Here is a 21,032-nt window from a genome sequence, read left to right on the forward strand (position 1 = left end):
CTCTACTTGTAAATGTGGAAAGTTCACATTTTAAGTAGACAACCTTCATTTGCTCTATTTTGTAGTTATTACTATTATAATACCCAATAATGACTATACTGATCTGTACAATGTTATTAAATGACCTCTCTGCACTTCTTTTTATCTGCATCCTCTTTCTCAGGAGAAATAATATTCCTTTTATCCAAACACCATAGCAGAGTAAGAACTGGCTGTCAGAGGTCACAAGGAAGTTATGCTTACAAATTAGAAGGTCAGGCAAGGCTTTGCTTGATGCTTTCTTGAACTTGATATGAAAATAACTACATAGCCTCGAACATCCTCTTTGAATAAGTGATCAAATTTCAAAGAAACATTTTCCTGAAACTGATACATTAAAGCAATTCAGTTAAATTAATAAAATCTCATTATCCAAGCCCATCAACAGGGATTCCTTCCATCTTGAGATGGAACACTCTCCTCTCATATGAGCTTAGACAAAATTATTTTCTACATGAGTGTTATAAGAGATCACTCTCAATTCTTGGAATAACAGATAAACTGAGTTTCCAACCCAAATCCTTGGGTGTAATAGTACTTCTATACTGGGTTCATCTACTGAACCACATGCCTATCATACTATCATATGACTCCATGCAATTTATTTCCATATCATGGTATATCTAGTTGTATATACAGAAAGAATGTGATGGTCCAAGAAGAGAAAATCAATATATACTATTACACTGTGGAGTGCAGTATTCTACAATTTCCTTGCTCTTATATATGACCTTGTAGAACAAACGTACCATAAATTCAGTTCTTGATACAAGACTACCTTTGTCAAATAGTTTATATTCATTTTTCAGGTTTCTTCACAAAGTAAGCATTACAATTAAAACTGGCGACCTTTGAATAGTTATAAAATGGCTTACAATGCAATTTATAACACATTTATAAGTTTGTCAAAATTGTGTTGCCATTTTAATGCATACAGAAACTCAGATCCATATTCCAGAGATCCTTTCAGACAATCAAAAGCTGAATTTTCCAAGCAGGCAGCTGTAGCTCATTAGATCTGCTATGGACCATAAAAGCCACTTGCCAATAGTGTTGAAAGACTATTACTGTACTCATTTCAATCTCGCCAAAGAGGGCAGATCTTACTTTGAGAAAACATTAGTGAAAAACTCTGAATTTGGAGTTGTGACTGAAACAGTTCAGTTCACATGGATGGAAACTCAATAGAGAAACGAAAGCCAAGTGGAGATGGCAGGTTGATGTTCTAGCTTTTCACCTTCAGAGACCAGAGTTTCCACCCAGATTTCGAGGAAAAAAACACACTAAAAAAACCTAGCAATAACAATGCACTTGCAGCATGCATGATAATCATACCATCTGATCTGACAGAACTGTCAGCCTGAATGGCAAAGTCTCTACATAAGACTGAGTTTTGTAATCTCAGCTGCTCAAGAAACTTAAGGGGCCAATCAAATCAGCTTTGAATGTCAGTCACTGTCCAAGCAATGTAGTTAATCAGATAAATCAGGATCAAACTTAGAAATTGTCCAAGAAATTTTGACTCCTTATTCAACAATCACAAAGATAACTAAGGAAGCTCTAACGACCATTTAAAATTCTATAGAATTAAGTTGAATATTAGTATGCCACAGCTAGTATGCCAAAGATGAAAATATAGCTATCTGGGATAATTTGTGTAAATATTAAGTAGCCTTGCTCTTCAGTTTTAAAGTCTAGATTACTACTTACTACACAACTAAAATTTTGCTGGGTACATAGAGCCTGATGTTCAGTTTATACATTAGCATAAGAGGGATTCTGGGATAAAAGTTATGTTCTATTTCTTGATCGAGGCAGTAGCCACATGGTATAGTCAGGTTATAAAAATTCATTGAGTTGTACACTTACAATATGTCAATCTTTGGGATCAAAGAAGCTTTGTGATCAAAGAAACATCATGTTCGTCAAATGCCTCATGAATTTCATCTCCAAGAAAAGTTATAGGTAGCATCAAATTCCCATTTGATTGAGATCATCCCAGCTTCACACTAACTTGTTTTTCAGCTTTTCAAACTAAACTGTTTAAGGACAGACTCAAATTAGACATCTTAAAGCAAGAGAATATGTTATATTATATTTAGGTCTTTAATCTCATAGTTTAGAAAAATGAGAATTATTTCTATTCTAAAGGCTTAGGAAAGTATTTTTTAAATAGTCTGATAATCATGATGCTTTACTCCTGAAAGAACTACCAAAACACAACTCATGCATATTACTCTTTAATAGTCACAAGGTAGTTTGTGAAAAAATACTTTAGATTGAGTACACTATTTCAATAACAGAGGATGCTCAAAATATTTGATACTGATAAGAAGCAGATGAGATTTACTATAACACTGCCAAAAGTATTTAAGAGAGATCATAATAGGAAAAAGAATGAGACCCAGATAAGATTTCCAATTTTCAAACACTATGAAGAGATATATCTACCTCCCAGGTCATTATTAGAGTGCAAGAGATGCCAAAGTCTTAAAGCTATAGTTAATTACTTAAAATTCTATATTAACTTATTATTTTTAAAATGTGGAATCAATGCTCAGCCTCAGTTTAGTCTACTATATCCAAAATTAGAAACTATAAATGGTTCCCTTCTCTTTTTATGAGACAAGTATTATACAAATGTAGGATTAAAGAGACAAGAGACACAAATTCACATGTGCAATTTTATATATATCACAAGAACCTCAAGATTATGACAGTATGTATATGAGGCTGAGGCTGGTAGTAATTCTATATGTAAAAAGGCAGTGACCGTGACGACCAACACAAACGTTCGACCAGTCACCATAAGGTGCATTGAGCACCTCTTGGTCCCTTCTCTACAGGCCTGCAGTCTCGGATCGCAGCATGGCGAACAGAGCAGTGGGGCGGGACTGGTGAATGGGCAAAACAGTGACCTCTTGGTCCCTCCCACCAGCCACAGGCTCTGGGGAACCGGAGCCATGCTGTGATCAGGGAACCACGGGGAACTGAGGTGAGTGGCAGCGGGGTGGGACTGGCAAGCTGGGTAGAATGGTCGAACTCTTGGTCCCTTCCCTGGCCCTCAGGCTCCAATTGCAGCTTGGTGAACAGGGAACTATGGCGAACCCAGGTGAGTGGCAGTGGAGTGGGGAGAGGGCGGAACAGCGACCTCCTGATCCCTCCCTGCTGGGCGCAGGCTCTGGGGAACCTGAGCCATGCTGTGATCAGGGAACCACGGAGAACCAAGGGGTGGCAGTGGGGACTGCAAGAGGGCAGAAGATGGCCTAGGGACCCTAACCGTGCATGATTTCATGTGCGATGGGCCTCTAGTCCTATATAATAAAAGGGTAATATGCAAATAGACTAAACAGCAGAACTGAAAAACCAATCTACACTAATAAAAGAGAAACATGCAAATTGACCATCATTCCACTACACCCACCAGCCAATCAGGAACGAGTATGCAAATTAACCCAACAAAGATGGCGGCGGCCACGGAGCTGGAGCGAGCAGGAGGCTTGGGTTGCCCCTGGTGATGGAGGAAGCCAAGCTTCCCATCTGCCTTGGCTGGCCCTGGCCTCTGCTCAAGGCTACAAAGTTTCAATTATAGAAGATAAATAAATCCCAGATACCTGCTTCCAGCCGGCCCTGGCCTCCGCTCAAGGAGATGCTGAAAAAAAAAAAAAAGAAGAAAAGGAGGGGCTGGGAGCTTGGGTCACCAGAGGATGTGGCCAGCCTGCAAACAGCTATCAGCCCCTCACCCAGGCTGGCCAGGCACCCCAGTGGGGATCCCCACTCTGAAGGGGGTGTGGCTAGCCTGAAAACAGCCATCAGCCCCTCACCCAGGCTGGCCACACCCCCATGGCCCGATCCCTGTAAACAGTCAGTCGAAAATCCCTTGAGGGGTCCCAGATTGGAGAGGGTGCAGGCTGGGCTGAGGGACACCCCCCCCCCCCATGCACAAATTTTGTATACTCTAGTCAAAGTATAATATGCTAATGATATGCTAAGGCTGCTCAACTGCTTGCTATGATGTGCACTGACCACCAGGGGGCAGATGCTCTGACTGGTAGGGGTCTGGCCAATTGGGACTGAGTGAGATGAGCCAGACATGCTCTGGAGCCCTCCTGCGGTCCCTCCCCGGGCCGATCATGCACCGGTGGGGTCCTTCAACCTGGCCTGAGCCCTCTTGCAATCCAGGACCCCTTGGGGTATGTCGGAGAATGGATTTCAGCCCAATCCCACAGGCCACTCCCCTTGGGAGGGCGCCAGACACAGGGCTCATGGCTGGCAAGTGCTGCTGTGGTAGCACAAGTCTCTCCAGATCAATCGGGGCTGATTGAGTGCGAGCCCGCAGCAGGCACAGTGGGGCCAGCATTAGTGGGAATGGCAAGTGGGAGCTGCAGGCGGCGTTGGACTGCAGGTTTCGGCCGGATCTCTTCAGGCCACCCAGAGGGACCCCACCCATGCACGAATTCGTGCACTGGGCCTCTAGTAATTATAGTAATTCCCTATGTTTTAGGAACATAAATTATTCAAGAAGGAAAACCCCAACAGAGACTAACTGTTCAAAAGGTACAGAAAGTAATATTGGTTGGTATTTGTTTCTGTTAATAATACAGCAACAATTTCAATCTGATTCCAGGAAAGGAGCATTATTTTTTAATTCTCACCTGAGGATACGTTTTTCATTTATTCCAGAAAGAAAGGAAGGAGGAGGGGGAGAGAAAGAAACATTGATGTGAGTGAGAAACATCGATTGGTTGCCTCATGCTCATGCCCAACCAGGGATTGAACCTGCAACCTGGTTATGTACACTGACAGGGATTCGAACCCGAGATCCTTCTGTTCACAGAATGATCACTGAGCAACAATGGCCAGGGCAATGAGCATTTTTCTTATGAAAGAAACACTTATGTAACTCACTAGAGGTTAAAATTAATATAATGATTTAAGCCCTAACTGGTTTGGCTCAGTGGATAGAACAGCGGCCTACAGACTGAAGGGTCCCGGGTTCAATTCCAGTCAAGGGCACACGTCCGGGTTGCGGGCTTGATTCCCAGTAGGAAGCATGCAGGAGGCAGCTGATCAAGGATTCTCATCACGGATGTTTCTATCTCTCTGTCCCTTTCCCTTCCTCTCTGGAAAAAAAAAAAGTTTCAAAATTCTGAGAAAGAAAAATGATTAAATTTAGACTTAACCTTTGGTTAAAATAAATTTTTAAATTCCCGTCTAATTTTAATGGCTCAGTTTTTCCACATGAGTTATACCTTTTAAAATGTATTTTTAGCAAAAGGCTGCATAGACTAATCAGCCCAAAGTTCATGTCAGTTCCTCCCCAATATTAACCAGGATTTCAATGAAATATTCCACTTAAATTTGTTATTTCCAAATAACCAACACTATTAGTTGAATCATGAAATTTCCATTAATGTAAGTAAAAAACAGTCAAATCCTCACAATTTCATGTGGCTTAACCTAGTAATAATTTTTTAGACAGTTTCAACTCAACACTAGGAAAAAGCAAATAGACATACAAAAAATATTTACCTAATATGAAAATACATGTAAAAATGTTTCTAAAGGAAACAACTAAATACTAGTATATAAAAATAGTGGGCTTTACGAGAAGGGGGAAAATCAGGTAGTTCAACAGGTTAATGAAATCCTGGTAGTGATCGATAAATCGACTTCTGCTTCACCTTTTATGAAGAGGCTGTACTTAGCAAATCACTGTGTAAGTTGCTTCAATAACAGCACTCTTGCTATCAAGTTTACTTGCAATGATTCCAACAAAGAAATTAATTTCATAGATGACAAGAAAAGGTTATCCGAAACGGGAAAAACACAGGAGACTGAGCTTTCTGCTAATAAAACAGATAAATATCAGTCTAGGCACTGAATTCAGAGCTGTTTTATGCTCTGCAAGATCTGAACTCCCTATAGCCCAACCACTACCATTACTTTAGACACACACACACACACACACACACACACACACACACGTACATATACACACTTACTTACCTTTTTAAACAAAATTTCTAGTTTTAGCACTAAAAGTTCTATGAACTGAAAACCCAAGTCTAGGCACACTGGGATGGTTAGCTATCCAGTTCTACAGCTACCAATCCATGCATGTGCACGCACATGCACAAACACACACACACACACACACACACACACACACTCACCCATCCATATCCCAAACTCCAAAGAATGTTTTCCTAAAAATTATAATAAATTTATTAACTCCTCAGGAAATAAGGGGTATAAAATTATCCAGTAGCTATTACTTAAAGACAACATCAATGAAATATGTAACTGGCAGTGATCAAATCTGAGAACTTGGAAACTGCCATTCATCACGAGCCATCAGAGTCACTCTTCCTTAAAAGGTTTTATGTTTAAATCATATTCATATTCTTAAGTATTATCATTGGTAATCTCATATAATTACTCCCTTTTATAAACACGAGAAAAACCTCTCTGGTCTTCTGTAGGTTTGAATCTCAGCTTTACCATTTACAATGTAACCTTAGGAGAAATTGCTTAACTTGGTAATTCTCTATTTCCTAATATGTAAAATGGGGATAATAACAGTACCTACGTCATAGAGTTTTCATGAATATTAAATGATGTAATGTATATAAAATGCTTAGTATAACACAGTAGCATAAAATTAACTCTCAATAAATGTTACTTATTATTATAATTGCTAATAGTATTATTGTAAAGTTAAGAACTTGCAAGTGCTTTGAAGGTGGCAGCAACCTATTCCTGTCTTCTTTGGTAAAACATTTTCTATTAAAAATAATTTATTTCCTTTTATAATATTTAGATTTCCAGAATTATTCTTTCTGATTGTAAATCTGAAAAAATCTTGAATAGTTTAAAAGAAGCAATGTCCTTGTAATAAAATTAATTTCTTCTTTCTATGGGATTTCTTCTCATAATTGAATTTCAACATCAGATGTAAGAGTGCAAGTAAAGAATAAAAATCAGAGCTCCTTGCCCCCTAACTTTAATAAAATATAATATTTAATGGGCTAAAATACAAGTGATAAAGTTTTATCTGGGCTAAAAAGAACAAGTGTAAACATTAAATCAAAATAGAGTCAAATTATATTTTAGAATTTGAGGAAACTTTTAAAATTATCTAGTCCAATGCCCTCATTTTATAAATAAAATCCCAAAGAGGTGATTTGCCCAATGTCTTACGTCCAGAAGAATCAGAGATAGTACAAGAATTCAGGTTTCCTGAAAGCTACTACAATTATCTTTTCAATATGCTTTTCTCTAAATCATAAGAGAAAATCATGGAACAAACCCCTATTCCAAAATTTCTAATGAAAACCATCTTTGCATACATGCAGATAATTAAGAGGAGGTTTGCTAAGAAGGATGAAGGAAAAATAACTAGTCCTATATAATAAAGATGTAATATGGAAATGGTCATTACGCCGTGAAGCGTAACGATCAATTGCGTAATGACCGGATCATGGATCAGCAGGAGGGTGGGGCTACAAGCAGGTGGCAGAGAGCTACAGGAGGGAGCAGGGCAGCAAGCTAGGAGCCGAAGGGCGGGGGGAGGGGTGTGGGAGGAGCGGGGGGCGGAGAGAGCTATAGGAGGGTGGGGCAGAGAGTGGAGAGCTACAGGAGGGTGGCAGCAAGCTACTGACTATAAGTGGGCAGCAGAAAGCTACAGAAGGGGGCAGGGCAGCAAGTTATGAGGGGAAGGCAGGGGGAGAGGGGTGGGGGAGCTATAGGAGGGCGGGGCAGTGGGCGGAGAGCTATGGAGGGTAGCAGCGAGCTACTGGCGCACAGATTCGTGCACAGGGATACTAGTCTGATATAACAGAAAATACACTTTGAAGTCAAACAGAGCCTGTTTACACTTTGAAATCAAACAGAGCCTGTTTCCAATGCCAGCTCTGTCACTCCTTTGTTCTGTGTCAATAGTCAAAGTACTTACTCTATCTGAGCTTCAGGTCCCTTGTTTGTAAAATGGAGATGATACCACCTAAAACAAGTAAGACAAAAAGGGTTAGAATAGGACAATAGTTGGGAGTCACTCTACCTCAGGTTGAATCCCAACTCCACAACTTACTTGTTGTTTGACCAAGTTATATAACCACTTTGAATCATGGGAAGTACTTTAGTACAGAACATGGCACATACTGTAACAAGTTTTAGTGTTATCAGTAATAGATATAAACTATTAGCCCGGTGCATGAATTCGTGCACCAGTGGGGTTCGTCGGCCTGGCCTGCGGGATCAGGCCAAAACCGGCTCTCTGACAACCCCCAAGGGGTCCCAGATTGCGAGAGGGTGCAGGCCAGGCCGAGGGACCCCACTGGTACACCATCAGGGTCAGGGAGGGACCGCGGGACGGCTCTAGGGCATGTCTGGGCCATCTTGCTCTGTCCCAATCAACCGGACCCCAGCAGCAAGTTAACCTACCAGTCAGAATGTCTGTCCCCTGGTGATCAATGCGCATGATAGCAACTGGTCGACTATCTGCCTCCTGGTGGTCATAGTGAGCAGTTGAGTGGCTTTAGCATATCATTAGCATATTACACTTTGATTGGTTAAACAGATGACTGGATGACCAGACACTTAGCATATTAGGCTTTTATTATATATTATATAGGATCACCTGTCACTTAGTAGGAAGTGAATAATAAAAACCACCACCACCACCACCACCAAACACCGGTTTTTGTAAGTAAAACAACTTGATTAAGCCAATCTTATCTAATAAAAGAGTAATACGCAAATTGACCGTAACTCCAACCCACAAGATGGCCGACCCCATGTGGACACAAGATGGCTGCCACAAGATGGCTGGCAGGAGAGGGCAGTTGTGGGCGATCAGGCCAGCAGGGGAGAGTAGTTGGGAGGGACCAGGCCTGCAGGGGAGGGCAGTTGGGGGGGACCCAGGCTTGCAGAGGAAGGCAGTTGTGGGGGACAAGGCCAGCAGGGGAGGGCAGTTGGGGGGGGGGCAGGCCTGCAGAGGAGGGCAGTTGGGAGGGACCAGGCCTGCAGGGGAGGGGATTTGGAGGGGGGGCAGGCCAGCAGGGGAGGGCACTTAGGGGTGACCAGGCTGGCAAGGGAAGGCAGTTAGAGGTTACTGGGCCAGCAGGGGAGGGCATTTGGGTGTGACCAGGCCATCAGGGGAGGACAGTTAGGGGTGACCAGGCTGGTAGGGGAGGGCAGTTAGGGGTGACCAGGCCAGCAGGGGAGGACAGTTAGGGGCAATCAGGCAGGCAGGCAGGCAAGCGGTTGGGAGCCAGCAGTCCTGGATTGTGAGAGGGATGTCCGACTGCCCGTTTAGGCCTGATCCCACCGGGATAGAGCCTAAACGAGCAGTTGGACATCCCTTGAGGGGTCCCAGATTGGAGAAGGTGCAGGCTGGGCTGAGGGACACACACACACTCCCATGCACGAATTTCGTGCACCGGGCCTCTAGTATGCTAAATAAAAACCAATGCTATCTACCCTAAAATATGCCATACCTTGAAATGTGTGAAAAGTTCATTAGATTGGGAATTAAATGTCAAATTCAAAATGTACAAAAGCTAAAACCTATCAAGTAAATAATCATCTTATAGTTATTTAAGGAAATTGTAGTTTTCAGGGTATTGAACTTTAAAATGTTCAGTTCACAAGTCTGAAAAATATGGTATAAAGTCAAAAGGCTTACAAAATATGAAATAAAGCTAAAATTATAGCAATGATACATTAGAAAATCTGTAAAAGACCAAATGTGTATAGAAAAAACCGTCTGACTTGGAAGACTGTCAATTATGACATGATTTTCATAAACTCCTAATCAAAAATATAATAAAAGACAAGAAACAATAGAAAACCAAATCTGACATATCATCATTTAAGAGAACCAATCCCAGATGATTAGAAAAGATCTATCTCTGAACTGGAAGGAAAGGCATGATTTCTAAATCCAAAGGGAAATTAAAACGACAAAGTTTAAACAAAACAGCATGAAAAAAATCAATACCTCAAAAAATAAAAAGGAATAATTTAGTTTTCAGTGTTTTCTTTAAAAAAATTCTATTTTTAGATCAGATACAGTGGTTTAAGATGTTACCATGTCTTTAAGCTCCATTTGGTAGGGAAATACCTGTTTTGCTCTGCTACTTCTAAAGGTAAATAGGAGGTTTTGCATTTAAGTTACACTGTGAATACTTCAGAGTAACCTCATGCCAAAATGGCACATTTCTGAGGGATGCAAAGGTATTCAATAAAAAGCTTTTAAAGGCATATTTTTAAACTTGCAGCAGGAAAGCTTTTCTGTGTCAAGACAGTAATTCCTTTAACAGCATTGATCAAAATGTCATTCTTTTATGAGTGTACAATACCTTTTAATGGCATACAACAAGCCATTAGGGTTATACACCTCTGTATTGCAGACAACTTACTGGAAAAAAGGGAACACTGGCCAAGATACAGGCAGTAGGTTTTATGCTTCTACTAGGGAAACTTTCCCCTCTAGCTGCTTCATTCTGAAGTCTACAACTGAAATTATCCAAAGATTAAGTATAAGCTCTCTTCACTTCTGTAATTTAGAAGTGCTTTCAGAGAGACCTAAACTGCAAGGTCTAAACAGTATCTTTGCAGATACCATCGGATGGCCTTGAAAACAGCCTCTCACCCAGGGCCAGTTAGAAATTATTCATGAAGATTAGAAAAGAATGAAGGTTTTATTTACTTTGCTACTTTCTGGGGAAAGAAGAAAGTGAATTTTAAAAACGTTATGAGATGATCAAGTTTCATATTTACTTACAAAGCCAAACACTAAAGGAATGTTAAGGTCATATGTTACTCTCCCACAAAATATCTCTCTTCATCAAGTAATATTGATTAGGTAACCTTTCATAAAAGGCAACTATTTAAAAATCATCTTAAAACAAGTCCTTGTCTTTGGGTTATTCATGCTTCAGAAATAAGTTATGAAACTATTTAGAAAACTTAACCAAAGGAGTACATAAACCCTTACAAAACTTCCATCAATTTACCAAATTTTTAACTACTCAGAAATGGAGAGGTTAGGGATGGGACAAAAATAAAAAAAGGGACTATTCCTGCTTTTCATGTTAAACTTTTACTTATTTTTCACTATTAAAGGAAATACGACTTAAGTAGAAGTAAATTCTTAAAATTATAGAAATATCTTAAATACTATGTATTGATTGTAGCCTAAATCTCTACTTTCTGAAATTGTTTAAGTTTCATAGAGTCTAAAGAATGTTACTAATACTATTTAAAATCCTATACAAAAAAAAAAACTTAACCTACAGACACTAAATGCATTTCAAAACCTCTTCTCTAAAAGAAAAATTTAAAAAGTAGAAGAATCTGTCTTTTTTTAAAGATGTGTTTGTGGAAAGAAAATGGTAAGAGAAAAAGAAAGTTTCTATGAATGACTTTCCAAATTTTATAATCAAACAGAAAGTTCTGTTTCAGGCAATATAGAGAACCAGAATATTTGCATTAACTCCATCATTGAAAACAGTGAAAAATACAAGACAGTATATAAAAATCTCTTCTTAAGAGCATCCCAGTTGATAAAATTAGTAAGAAATTGTCAATCAAAAAACAACAACACAGAACTCAAGAGATGGTATGCAGAGTGCTGAATCTGTTTTTGCCCTGAGGATATTTGGTCAACCATATTGGTCAGAGTTTAAACTTACAGATCTTGTTTGGAATGAAATATAGAAAACAAACACAACACCACCTAAGAGTCTAACAGGACACTCTCCTCTCATGAGGAACTCAAAGGATTACACCCATTATGTAAAGGTGATCCAGGAGTTCAGCTGGGACTAAAAAACTGCAAGGAAAGTTTTCTTGTCAGTGAGCAGAACAGGGGAAATATAAAACTACAAGAAGGTGTATCCACAATCTAGCACTCAAGTAATTATACATGCCAAATTCATATCACATAAATGGGTCCAAAAAATAAACATAAAGTGGTGCACAACTTAGTGCCCCCAGAGCCAGATTGTAGCAAGCACAAATGTTATCTGGTGAAGCAAACTATTAAATACACAAGCAAACAAGACATGATGAAAGAGAACTGGCAAAAACAATTGGTAAATTTTATGTTATGTGTATTTTACTGAAATGTTTATAAAACATTTCAGAAAAAAACTAATTTATGTCAGTAATAATGAAAATATGGTTATCTCTGGAAGACAGGAAGTGGTAATAACTAGAAATAAACACAGGGAATCTTGGGATGCTAGGAATGTTTCATCTCTTGATCTGTATGTACATATAGATTTAGAATAAAATAAAAATTATTTGAACTGTACACTTAAGATTAGTGTACCTGACATACATGTCAAACAACCAAAACAACAAAAAAATAATGAAAAGACACTTAATCAAAAAATGTAATCCAAATGGTCAGAAAATATAAGTAAATATTTCAGCCTCATTAGATATCAAGGAAATGCCAATTAAACTACTATTGCAACCCCAGAAAACTGTCTAATACTTGATTGATCAGTCAAGCACACTGACTAATACACTTTTTATGGAAGTTCAAATTGGTGCAACTCTTTTGGAAAGCTGTGATGTATCTGCTAAGCTAAAATACACAATTCTCTCAAAAGGCTGCTTGGCTTCTTATCTATTTCAGTCATGTCCTCAGTCCAACAGCCACATCTGCAGTTCTTTTCTAAACATTCTTCTTAGATTTGCTATATCTTTTTTTTTCCTGATCCTTTCACTCCCATTGTTCTTCCTAATTATGAGTATCCTAGACATACCAAGGATCAGAGCCAAAGACTATTCCATAAGATATTCTGTTTAATTGAAAGAAATGTAATAGATACCATACTAATAGTTGAAATTCACTCTGAGGCATCTTGATAAATTTTGAAGTTTTATTAATGGGTTTGAAGGTCATGCCCTTGATTTGATCCTTGCTAAAAGACTGAGTTTTAATTGGCCTTTGTCACTCAAAGCCTTTATCAATTTTATTTTTTAGACATTAGGATTAAAAAACAATTGCACTTCCCAACATTATTGTTCCTTTTAATTCCCTTTCATGCCTGTGTTTAAAAAAAAAAGACAGTTCTTTTCTGAGCTCTTTTTTCTTATAATGCCTTCTAAATGGGGTCACCAGCAACCAACACACATACTATTGAAATTCTGTTTTCCTGCCACTCGTCCTGGAGGTGTCCTGGAGCTACAAATTTACGAAGCACATGATCTGCATCAGAAAGAGACGGTTTAAAAAATATAATTCCAATATGAAAGTTTAACCTTTGGAAAAGTTGATTGACTACATTTTATTAAGTCACAGTTACTAGTATAACATGAGTTATAACATGAGTAACACCAGATGTTAGAAAATTATTCAAATACCAATCAACCACCCATCCCCCCAATTTGAGTTATATAAGCCTAGGAGATTTAACTAACACTATGTAACATTTTGGACCTCACAATATATCCTCTAGCAAAAACAAAGTAGTATTCTAATGTTTAGATCTCAAATATAACTCAATCAAATATAGTAGGGCAAAATGAATCAAGAATTTAAAATGATTAACTACATTGTAGTTTTATGTAAAATTCATAGATAATAAAAGACAGATTTAAAAACCCTCTCTCCAATATTTCAGTGTAGATACCTATTATATAAAATGTTCACCACATTGAAACACCACAAAGCCAACAGCATTACACCTTCCATTTGCCCTGCATGTATAATTTTTTTCTTTTTTTTTTCTTTATTGTTCAGATTATTAGAGATGTTTTTCTTTTTTCCCCCCATAGCTCCCCTCCACCTGGTTCCCACCCCACTCCAGGCCTTACCCCCCCCACACACCGACCTCGTCCATAGGTGTAAGCTCTTTGTACAATCCCTTCCCCCAGAGAATTGTCAGTCTGCTCCCTTTCCATGCCCCTGATTCTATTACATTCAACAGTTTGTTCTGTTCATCAGGTTTTTTATTCATTTGATTTTTAGATTCACTTGTTGATATGTATTTGTTGTCCATAATTTTTTTTATCTTTACTTTTTTCTTCTTCCTCCTCTTCTTAGAGAATACCCGTCAGCATTTCATATAATACTGGTTTGGTGGTGATGAACTCCTTTAGCTATTTCTTGTCTGTGAAGCTCTTTATCTGACCTTCAATTCTAAATGATAGCTTTGCTGGATAATCTTGGTTGTAGGTTCTTGCTATTTATCACTTTGTATATTTCTTGCCACTCCTTTCTGGCCTGCATAGTTTCTGTTGAGAAATCAGCTGACAGTCATATGGGTACTCCCTTGTAGGTTAACTAACTGTTTTTCTCTTGCTGCTTTTAAGATTCTCTCTTGGTCTTTTGCCCTTGGCATTTTAATTATGATGTGTCTTGGTGTGGTCCTCTTTGGATTCCTCGTTTGGGGTTCTCTGCACTTCCTGGACTTGTAAGTCTATTTCTTTCATCAGATAGGGGAAGTTTTCTGTCATTATTTCTTCAAATAGGTTTTCAATATCTTGCTCTCTTTCTTCTTCTGGCACCCCCATAATTCTGATGTTGGTACGCTTGAAGTTGTCCCAGAGGCTCCTTACACTATCTTCATATTTTTGGATTTTTTTTTTTTTGCTTTTCCAGTTGGGTGTTTTTTTGCTTCTTCATATTTCAAATCTTTGACTTGATTCTTGGGATCCTCTAGTCTGCTGTTCAATCTCTGTATTCTTTATTTTAGTCAGTGTATGCTTAATTTCTGATTGGTCCTTTTCCATATTCTTGAAGGTCTCACTAAATTTCTCAGAGGTTTTTAAAAGATTCTTGAGTAACCTTATAACCGTGGTTTTGAACTCTATATCCAGTATTTTGCTTTCATCCATTTCTTTCATTTGTGACTTGTTTCTTTGTCTCTGCATTTTGGCTGCTTCCCTGTGTTTGTTTCTATGTACTGGGTAGCTGCTAAGTCTCCTTGAGTTGATAGAGTAGCCTTGTGTGGTAGGTGTCCTATAGGACCCAGTGGCTCAGCCTCCCCAGTCACCTGAGGTGGACGCTCTTGGTGCACCCCTTTCTGGGCTATGTGCAGTCTTGTTGTAGTTAACCCTCGATTGCTGATGGTACCTCTGGGAGGAATTGACCTCCAGGCCAATTGGCTATGATGAAAAGCTGTGTCTACACTGGAAGATCTGTTGTGCAGGAGACACCCTTATGGGGCAGGACTTGCTTCAATTCAGTTTTGGTGCTCACTAAGTCTGCCCCTTGAGTGTGTCTCTTATGGATGTGAAGAGTTGTAATCTGGTATGGTCTCATACTGAAGACTGGGTACACTGGCTCTTGGATCTCCAAGGAGGTGCAAGGTCAGCCACTGTCTAGGTCGCCCAGCAAGAGCTACAGATTCCTCCTCTTTGTTTGGAGTTTGGAAGTGCTCAGATGAGGTCCAGCTGTGAAGCAAGGCAGGCTGCTGCTGCCGGGCCTTGGGCCTTCTTTTGGAAGCTCTAGGACTCTCTGATCCAGCTGCAGTTTGACAGATTTTAGGCGGAGAAAGGACAGGCCATTCATATGCAAAAGCCGATGTACAAAGCTTGAATGGGGTTATAAATTGGGTGGGGCGGGGTCTTTGGGAATCACCAGGGCAGAGCAAACAGCAATGGCTGCCAGTCAGCCCTGCACCGGAGAGGTCCCTGGGTCTTTGCATTCCGCATCCCCTGTGCAGGAACAATGATCGCTGCGAGCACCTCTGAGAGAAAGCCACCCTTGCGTTCCTGTCCCAATGCCAGACAGTCCAGTTTCTCCTGTATGTGTCTGGGTCCCCTAGAGACTCACCTGGAACTGGAGTTCAGAGCAAGTGGGAGCTTGTATCTCCCTCCCGATTAAAAGAGCAGCACATCCAGGTGCCAGCACTTTCCACGCCTCTGCACCTCTTACCAGCCTCAATGCACTTTCTTCACCTCTCTAGTTGTGGAACTTCCACTCAGCCAACTTTCCCGTGGTTCTGGGTGGTAGTTGTTCTGCCTTTTAGTTGTAATTTTGACGTGGTTGTGAGAGGCAGCAAGTATAGGTGTTAACCTATACCACCATCTTGGTTCTCCTCTGCCTTGCATGTATAATTAAACTCAATAAAATAAAAGCATATAACAAAATCTTTCCACAATATTAACAGATCACCCTCAAAACAACTTGACCTACACAAGGCTTGTCTAGCCAACTCACCCTATCATTCACAAATTAATCCTACTCTCTTCTCCCCGGGTAATACTCCATACACAACAACAACTAGAGAAAAAGAAATCTAGTAATAAAGAAACAAAAATCCCTACTATACATTGAGGAAATTTTTTAAAATTTCAAAAAAACAAAACAAAATAAAACAAACCTAGTCTTACATTATACTGTTTACAAAACATCCAGGGGGAACAAACCAAGAAACATACATATTCTATCAGTAAACATTCCAGATAGCAAAAAGTTTCACGTGGAAGAGAATATTAAATTATCATTTAAATTGTAATTCCATATTTAAACCATTATATTTTATATGCTGGTAAGATTAAACTACCCATGATTTACGGAGCAAAGTTTGGCTAATATAGCTCCAGCACCTATCCTACCTAATAAAATAGTAATATGCAAATTGACCGCACCTTCACTATGCCCAAGCCATGCTCATCAGCCAAAGCCACGCCCACCAGCCAATCGAGGCAAGTATGCAAATTACCCAACAAAAATGGCAGTTAATTTGCATATGTTGAGGGAGGGAGGAGTGAAGACAAGGTGGCTGTCAGAGGGAAAGCCCGGGCAGGGCGGGGGCGGGGGCGCGGGTGCAGGTGCTGTGGCGGCGGCGGCGGCGGCGGCGGCGGCCGCTTGCAGGATTCTTCCTGCAAATGGGCTACTAGTAAAATTATAAACTGACATGATATGTTTATAGCATATTACCTTTCCTGGTCAATTCACTGAACTCATCCTCTTCTACAGGCATGGAATATCGTCTAGATCTCATAGCACTTACTTTTAAAATCTGTGTCATTGTTCATAAAAAGGACAGTGGACATCACGGAAAAATTTCACAGTAAAGAGTTCTGAAAATTCTCTTCTCCATAACAATGAGAACACTAGCAGAAACTGTCAGAATCAACTTTTTTAGAATCCTAGAAATTAAACAAAAGCTTACAGCAATTCAGGGAAGGATTATTCAAGATAAACAATCAAATCTCCATAAGAACAATGAGCATTGTGACATTTTAATTTGTCCTATGCCCATGTACCCATCCCCTGCTCCACAGAAGTCTTGAAAAACAACAGCCACAATCAAGTCTGGCAGCCCAATAAGTTGGAATTCTTTCAAGGCACCATTCCGAAAGAAAGGTCATTATTGGACATGACAGATTCTACATGTAAGGCTGTCAGTATGTAAACTTACTCAGAGCTCACAAGTACAAAACATTTCCCCCAAGAGAATTGTGAAAACCAACCAGAGACAACTGTTGAACATAACTCTTAAACATAACTCTTAAGACAAAATAAGAAAACAACATAATTGAAAAACAAGCAAAAGATCTGAACAGATACCTCACCAAAAAAGACATACAGATGGCAAAAAAAGCATACAAGAATGTGCTCAACATCAAAGCATTAGGCAACTGCAAATTAAACCAATGAGATAATACTGCACACTTATTAGGAGGCCAAAAATCCAAAACACTGACAATATGAAATGCTGTCAAGTATGTGGAGCAACAGGAACTCTCACTCATTGCTAATTGAAATGGAAAATGGTACAGTTTCTTTGGAAGACAGTTTGTTAATCAGTACTATTTAATGCCTGAACTCCTGATTTCCTTAAAGTCTTTTTTTTTAGGTGTTGTTTTTTTCTTTTTATTAAGTCAACTTTCCAGACATCTCAGTTCGTCATCTGTAAAAGAAGGATTATAGTGTGATCAAAAGGAACATCACTAGGTAACTGTAAAATAGTAGTAAATGAATGTTAGCTATTACTGTTGCTATTATTATTTCCATTTATTATTTTCCCCAGCAATAATAATTGCTTTTAAGAGTATATTCTAGCTATGACAACCGCTTTTGAGAATAAGAGCATAATATCTAGCATAAGCCACTTTAAGGAATCTCGAGGATCCCCACACAGAATCAAAGGAGACCACTATAAGGTATGTCTACCATAGGCTGACTCTCCACTCCCACAGTAAAAGGTGTAAGGGCTTGGTTTTTTCTTTTCTTTCTTTCTTTCCTCTCTTTCCCTTCCCCTCCCCTCCCTTCCCCTCCCCTCTTCTTTCTTTCTTCCTTCCTTCCTTCCCTCCCTCCCTCCCTCCCTCCCTCTCTCCTTTCCTCCCTTCCTTCCTTTCTCTCTCCTTCTCTCTCTCTCTCTCTCTCTCTCTCTCTCTCTCTCTCTCTCTCTCTCTCTTTCCCAAAGCTGTCAACAACTCTAGAGCTTTTTTTCCCTTCAGGACTGACTGCAGAATAGGACATATAGGCTCCAGTATTTCTTTTGTTTTAAATGTATGCCTTCAAGCAAATATTACTTTAAGTCATTCTTATTTTAAGCATTTTATTGTTAATTGCTGTAGGGAATTAGGTAGTGCCTAACACAGTAATGGAGATATAGAATTTTTTCCATTTCCTAAAACCACAGTGACATATTACCATACAAACTAGGTAGTTTCAAAACAACAGAAATTTATTCTCTCATAATCCTGGTGACTAAAAGTCTGAAATCAAGGTGGCAACAGGGCCATGCTCCCTTTGAAGAGTCTAGAAAAGGATCTCTCCTTCCCTCTTCTAGTTTCTAGTGGTACCTGGTAATAATGTTCTTAGGACTGTAGTTGCATAACTCAAATCTCTGCTCCATCATCACAGGGCCAGAATGTTCGCTCAGCATATCTGCTCTGTGTCTCTCTGTATCTAAATCTCCTTCTTCCTTCTCTTATAATGGCCTACCCTAATCCAGTATGACCTCATTTTAACTTGGATTACATCTGTAAAGATCTTATTTCCAAATAAGATCACATTAGAAAATACCTAGTGTTAAGACTTGAGCAAATCTTTGTGGGGAACACAATTCAACCCACAACAGAGAATATCACTAAATTTAAGAAGCTGTATCCATGTTCTGCATATTCTGGAAGTTCCTTTGGCCTCCTGTTTTCTTCATATACCTCTGTGGGTAGTGCTTTTAAAATGATCCTAGCCCTCTGACCTTACAACTACATCAACTAAAAAACTTCTGCACAGCAAAAGAAACCGTCCTCAAAATAAAAAGAAAACCAACCCACTATATGGGAGGACATATTTGATTCATCAGATAAGGGGTTAATTTCCAAAAAAATATATAGAATATATTCAACTCAACACCAGGAAGACAAACAATCCAATTAAAACATGGGCAAAGGAGCCCTGGCCAGTTTTGCTCAGTGGTTAGATGTTGGCCCAAGGACTGAAGGGTCATGGGTTCCATTCCTGTCAAGGCATGTATCTTGGTTGCAGGTTTGATCTCTTGGCCCTGGTCAGGACACATATGGGAGGTAAACAATCAATGTGTCTCTCACATCAATGTTTCTCTCTTTCTCTCTCCCCTCCACTCTAAAAATCAATGAAAAAAATATCCTCAGGTGAAGATTAAAAAAAAAAAATGGGCAAAGGACCTCAATAAACACTTCTCCAAAGAGGACATACAGGCTCATAGACATGAAAAAATGTTCAACGTCACTAACCATCAGAGAGATGCAAATAAAAATGGTAATAAGGTATTATCTAACACCTGTCAGAATGGCTACTATCAATAAATCAACAAACAACAAGTGCTGGCGAGGATGTGGAGAAAGGGAACCCTTGTGCACTATTGGTGGGAATGCAAACTGATGCAGCCACTGTGAAAAACAGTATGGAGTTTCCTAAAAAAATTAAAAATAGAACTGCCGTTTGATCCATTGACCCCACTTCTGGGAATATATCTTAATCATGAAACACCAATCAGAAAGAATATATGCATCCCTATGCTTATAGCAGAATTATTTATAATAGCCAAGATATGAAAACAGCCCATGTGCCCATCAGCATATAAGTGGATAAAAAAGCTATGGTACATTTACACAATGGAACACTATGCGGCTGTAAAAAATAAGAAACTTTTATCCTCTGCGACAGCATGGATGGACCTGGAGAGTATTAGCTTGTTTTGCTAAGCGAAACAAGCCAGCCAGAGAAAGACAAATACCATATGATTTCACTAATATGTGGAATCTAATGAACAAAATAAACTGATGAACAAAATGGAACCGGAAACATGGATACATGGAACAGACTGGCTGGTGCCCAAGGGGAGGAGGGTGGAGGTGACTGGATAAAGAAGGTGAAAGGTTTAGAACATACATGCATACCCCATGGATACAGACAATAGTTTGGTGAAGGCCAAGAAAGGGGCAGGCATGGGTGGGTGGAGGTTGGTGAAGGGAGGAAAAAAAAAGGAGACACTTGCAATAATGTGAAAAAAAAAAAAGCCCTCTATAAAAATTTCTCTTCCCAGGTAACAGGGGTGATGGTATACTTAGAATAAATTCAAATCTGTATAATTTCCTGATACCAGAAATGGGGTCTGATATCATTAAACCAGAAACCATTCAAGTACCCTCTTGTTTCAGTTGTGTAATCTGTTTCTCAGGGGACCTCCTGACTAGGTAATATCTTTTAACTGAGTTCCTATGCCCTGCAAGAAAGATCTCCTTATGGCTTTTCCTCACACCCCACATCCTTATGTTTTCCTCCCTCTGAGACTATTTTATATCATTTCAAAAATCTCCTAGAAGGCATTGATTTGACTTCTGAGAGTAGCACCACTTTTCAAAATATGCATTAGTGAAATTGCTTCCAGGTTATCATGCTTTACATTTTTGCTTGGTATAATTTTCCCAAAGGAAAACACAACTTTTTAAAAAGAAGTTATATGATTATGACTTCATGTATGTAAACCAGTCCTCCGCCAACACTGTTTTCTCAATTGGTTCTGATC

The 21,032-nt window shown here is 39.4% G+C and overlaps 1 long non-coding RNA gene across 1 annotated transcript in view; it reads right to left on the minus strand.

The window, feature by feature from the left end:
• Positions 1–21,032, minus strand: part of LOC129147704 (uncharacterized) — a 56,325-nt gene that overhangs the window by 30,007 nt on the left and 5,286 nt on the right. The window contains exon 2 of the long non-coding RNA XR_008554972.1: positions 7,997–8,044. This is a non-coding gene — a long non-coding RNA (uncharacterized LOC129147704). The remainder of the gene's footprint in view (positions 1–7,996; positions 8,045–21,032) is intronic.

Source organism: Eptesicus fuscus, chromosome 21, assembly GCF_027574615.1.
Source record: "Eptesicus fuscus isolate TK198812 chromosome 21, DD_ASM_mEF_20220401, whole genome shotgun sequence".
Taxonomy (NCBI): Eukaryota; Metazoa; Chordata; class Mammalia; order Chiroptera; family Vespertilionidae; genus Eptesicus; species Eptesicus fuscus.